Source organism: Sarcophilus harrisii, chromosome 2, assembly GCF_902635505.1.
Source record: "Sarcophilus harrisii chromosome 2, mSarHar1.11, whole genome shotgun sequence".
Lineage (NCBI taxonomy): Eukaryota > Metazoa > Chordata > Mammalia > Dasyuromorphia > Dasyuridae > Sarcophilus > Sarcophilus harrisii.
Window position 1 is genome coordinate 417,862,086 of NC_045427.1, and position 5,638 is coordinate 417,867,723.

Below are 5,638 nucleotides of genomic sequence, written 5' to 3' on the forward strand. Positions count from 1 at the left end.
GCCATTCTAGTAACGATCAGAAAGGAAAAAAAATAGTGAAAATAATATGCTTTGATCTGTATTACTATCCCATAGTTCTTTCTCTGGATGTAGACAGCACTGTCCATCATGAGTCATTTGGATTTGTCTTGAATCATTGTATTGCTGAGAAGAGCTAAGTCTATCATAGTTGATCAAATGCAATGTTACTGTTACTCTGTACAATGTTCTCCTAGTTCTGTTCACTTCACTCAAGTAGTTTTCCCAAGCTTTTCTGAAGTCAGCCTACTCCTCATTTCTTAATAGGACAATAGTAATTTCCATTATATTCATATACCATAACTTATCAGCCATTCAATGTCCAATTATTTGGAAAAGAGATGCTATAAATATAAGCAGTTGTTTTTTTTAAGCGCAAAACCCAGGTGTTTTAGTGGACTTCAAGCTTACCAATTGATAGTAGACAGAATAATCCATAGGCTGTATTAACAGAATGATGTAATTAATAAAGTGATAGAGATTATATATTCCTATTGCAACCACAAAAAGAGAATCTATAAATATTTTTGTATATGTAGGTCCTTTTCTCTTTTTTATGGTGTCTTTGGGATACAGACTTAGTAGTGATATAGCTGATCAAAGAGTAGGCACAGTTTCATAGACTGGCTTTTGGATTCTTATAAATTTGACTTAGTTCTCTCTATATATGAGAAATGAGACTTTTATTAGAGACATTTGCTGTAAAGATTTTCTATCTTTCTGCTTTCCTTCTAATCTTCGTTGTATTGGTTTTGTTTGTACAAAGTTTTTTTTAAATATAATTATCTATTTTATATTTTGTAATGCCTATAACTCACTTAACTTCTTTAAGAATTTGGATGCTATGTTATTTGATGCATAAATGTTTAATATTGACATTGCTTCATTTTCTATGGTACCTTTTAGCAAAAAATAGATTCATTCTTTATCTTGTTGTAGATCTATTTTTGCTTTTAATTTGTCTTAGATCAGGATTACTGTTCCTGCTTTTTTATTACACCTAAAGCATAATAGATTCTGCTCCAGCCCCTTAACATTATTCTGTGTATATCTCTCTACTTTCAAGTGTGTTTTTTGTAAATGATATATTATAGAATTCTGGTATTTGATCCACTTTGCTATCTGCTTGTGTTTTATGGGAGAGTTCTTCCCATTCACATGCATAATAGTGATTATTAACTCTGTATTTCCCTCCATCCTATGGTTATTTATTTCGGCTCCCAGAATTCTAGTAGTCATGTCTTTTAGTACCCAAGGATGTGGTGGCACACTTTGGGCAAAGAACTTGCATTGATCAAGAGAGCCCTGCTCACTGCTTACGTCTTATTCCACTTCTTTTGTATATTCACTTCCTTATAGCTACCATTGTTCTGGCCTTTCTTCTCTAAAGATCTTTTTTCTTGGCAAAGAAATAAAGGCAAAATGAGAACTGAAGAAATCAACTTTCTGTCATCAGTTATCATTGTCTCATCTATCCAGTGGTGAAGTTGGATAGAATACTGGGCCTGGAGTTCAGAAGATCTGAGTTCAAATTTGGTCTCTGACACTTACTAACAGTGTGACTCTAAGCATTCAACTTAACCTCTGCCTCAGTTTCCTCATCTGTAAAATAAGTATATTAATATCCCCTAACTCCCAGGGCTATTGTGGTGATCAAATGAGATATTTGTAAAGTACTTAGCTAGCAGCATATCATAAGTGCTACATAAATGTTAGCTATTATTACCCTAAGTAGCATTTTTCTTCCTTATTTTAGTTTCCTCTTTTCTCCAATGTAGCTTAAGAACCTCACATTTGTTGTCCTTGGCTTATCTCTCTAGCTTCATTTTATTCTGAATTGTATAATTCCTAGGTCTATTCTTTAAAAATGATGCAAAAAGTTTGTTTCACCCTCTGGCCCTTGTTTTCCTTTCATACATCTCTTTTAAAAAAAACTGAGTTCCATGCGCATTCACATTGATTTCTTTAGACAACTTCCCCATTTTCCCCTTATTGACATTTTCTTGATATTTTAAGTATTTAATTTTATAAAATTTTGTATTTATATCATTGCTAGTTTCCCTCCCCAAAACTCTTCTTCCCAAATAAAAAATAGTCTTTTTTTTTAAACGAGTTTAGTTAAGCAAAATAAATCTTTACATTTTCTGTGTCCAAAAATGTATGTCTCATTCTACATTTGAGTCCACTACTCCTGTCAGAAAGTGAGTAGCATGCTTCATCATATTCATCTTCTAGAGCAGGAGTCAAACCCACAGCCTCTAACACTCAGTGATGCTTGAATCAGATTAACATATAATATGTTAACAAAATTTAACAAAAACCATAAAAATGCAGTAGAACATAGAAAATATTACTCTGTGGTTTTCTAAACCAATATGTGATCCATAGAGATCTGTGTGGATGGTTTAGTGACTGTTTCTATTTGATTTTAAATCACTGCTCTAGAGTCAATGTTGGTCACTGCTTCTATAAGACTTTTGTTTTTCTTTAAAATGTTTATATAAAATGTTAATGTTTAAATTGTTCTGGTGTTGCTCAAGGTATCTATTCACTTAAGTCTTCCCAGGTTTCTCTTAAGTCAATCCCTTTCTTCATTTTTATAGTACAATATTTCGGTACATTCATCATAATTTGTCCAACTATTGACAATTTATAGGCACATCCCATCTGTTTAAAGATCTAATAGTAGTATTCCTAGGTCATGATTTAATGACTTTGGGGCATAGTTCCAAATTATTTTCCACAATGGTTAGATCATTTCACAGTTCTATCAAATGGAGCTAATAATAGGTCTGTTTTCTCAAAAGTCCCTTTATTTGTCATTTTCCCTTTTTTGTCATCTTCTGCCAGTCTCATAGGTATGAGGATGAACCTCAGAGTTGTTTGTATTAGAGAAATGTACATTTCTTTAGATATTAGTGATTTGGAACATTTGTTTTAAGAACATTAAGAACATCTTTTGATCTATTGGTGGATTGTATCATTTTTGCTCACTTAAGAGTTAGTTTCCTATATATCTTGGCTGTCAAATCAGGATTTAATGACTTGAGAGCTTCTTAACCTTCTTGGACTTACTTCTCTGTACAATTTCAGTCTATTACATACTGGTTGGTCTTCCTTTGAACTCCCTGAAAACTCTTCTCCAACAATCCAGATTACATATCACATAGTTTCTAATTTTCCTCTCCTCGCTAACTAATTCCAAGGAATGGTGACTATACCCAAGCTTCCTTCTTGTTGATAAAAATCAGATATGGAATAGCATTTTTGCACATTGGCTTCTCCCATCTTTTGAGGGATGAAAACTGTGTTCAGGCAAATCCAGAAATGATTAGTTGTTGTTCTTTTTTTGGCCAAGAGAGAATTCCAGGACTTATCTGCTTAAGTGAAGTCCACCACTACTTTGCTAGATCTGTGTTCCAGGCTTACAATATGCCTTCCAAAATTTTCTTTATCTGATACCTTATCTTCAGGTATCATTCTCCAATATCAAAATCACTTGTGTTTCTGTCTCAATGATCTTTATTCAAATCTGTCCATTATGCTTCTATTCTCTGCATTTTAGATTTTGTTACATGAATATAACTTCTTTACATATAGTACAAATTCTCCTTGCCTTTCATCTTTTCTATATTCTGTAACATTTTAAGAGTCATATTCCAGTCATGAATCTCATCCCACCAAGTCTCCAAAAAAATACCTCCTAAGTAAAATTTGTGCCTTGCATTAGGGTCTCCAATTTATCTTGCTTATTAAACATTGCACATGTATGCATACACAACTAAGAGTGAATTTTACTTTCTTTACTACCATTTGAACTTTTGGGTGTCACAATTGCTATTTTTCTTACATTGTAGCTATTATCATAGCTAGATTGATGGATGTACATAGTTTTTTTTCTTCTCCCTTTTCAGTTTAAAGGTTTATTTGTTTTTAAGGTTGGAGGAGATGGGGCTTGTTTGTAGGTAGAGAAAAAGTCAATTGAATAAAGAGAGACTTAAAATTAGGGAGTCTTCTTTACAAGGGTTACTGTGGGATAATGTAATATTTCATATTATTTGTTTGTCTCACTTGATATATTGGTGAGTTTTGCTGAACTGCTTTTTATTTCTTTTTTTATAGTTCCAACGAATGACTCCCTGGGTAAGGGAGAAAGGAGGCATATATTCACAAATGAAGGTGACATAAAAACAAACTATATCAATAAAATACAAAAAGAAAAAAGGAAGGTGATTGAAAGGAAAAGCTCTTGGAGGAGACAGGAGGGATGAGGTAAAAGGAACATAGGTCTTGGGTGTTGAAAAGGAGAGGGGCATTTTATGCATTATTAAATGACTAGAGAGAATAGCAGCATAGGTTGAGATAACCGGGAGTGTGGAATTGGGGAAAGGGAACTCAGTTGGATGGCCTCAGTTTTTTCATTGAGAATATGAATCCTCTCTGAGAGGGAACGAGGAAATAAGTGAACACAAGTTTTTGGAAGATTGTTTATTGTTTGCTTGACAAAATTGATTCTATCTATCCACACTTCTAGTCTCTTTTTGCATTGACCCCTTAATGTACAGTCCTGATAGACACCACCATTGGATCCGCATTTATTTCTAACTAGAAAAAAAACAGCTGCTTCTCCCTTAGATTATCTAGTCACTTTCTCTTCATGGACATAATCACTGTATGCCTTGTCCTGAGGAGGAGGGATTAGATTTGTTCTCCTCATTAGATTGCAAATTTGGTAAGCACAAAGATGAGACCTGTGAGGGGGACACTCCATTTCTCTGAATCCAGTGCTCTCTGCATAAAGGGACTGCATCTGTGAGTTAATTGCTTTGGGGAATCTCTTGGTAAGGCAACTCCTTCAACCCAGACAGGTAAGCAGCACCTCTGTCATGTAAGTCTCCTGAGTGTCCTGGCTTATGGAAAAGGACCCGGAGTCACCCGGAAAGGACTTGATCCTAACTTCTTGGCTTTGTGGCTAGCTCATTGTCTACTGCCTCTCACTCAGCATAAAAGAGATGCTGACTAGAGGTTTGTTACAGTAACATTTGTTGCTTGACCCCAATAGTAGAGCCAGAAACTCCAGCTATGAGTTGCAGTCTTAAGACTTTAAGACTCTTAAACAGCAAAGTCTAAATTCCTTGTCATTGTAAACTTTCAAGCAGAGTCTGGATTATTTCTTCTTGGGAATACTTTTTTTCCAGGTAGGTGTTGCACCATCCTCTCAGGAAGATTTTGCTATTATGAGTTATAGGTACTGAAATGCATTCCAACAGTTACGGCATTAGAGCGGCTCTGGGTGACCTATCTTAAGCAGAAGCACTTGGGTCTGCACCCGTAGCTTTACTGCAGCCCCTGGGCTAAAAGACCGGCCCGTCGCTGACCCCCACTCCCGAGCTGCAGGATAGGGAAAGCAGACAAGAGCAGAGGAGGAGGCCGCGAACGCGCGGCCTAAGCCACGGGCGTGCGTCTAAGGTGAGGGACAAAGCCCAGCCCTGGGCCGAGACCGCGCTGCGCAAGCTTGGCCAATGAGAGGCCGGGAAGTGGGTGAATGGCAGGGGCTTAGAACCAGTGAACGGGCGTCTTGTTGCGAGGTGGCCCGGGGCTCCGGTATTATAAAGGGCGC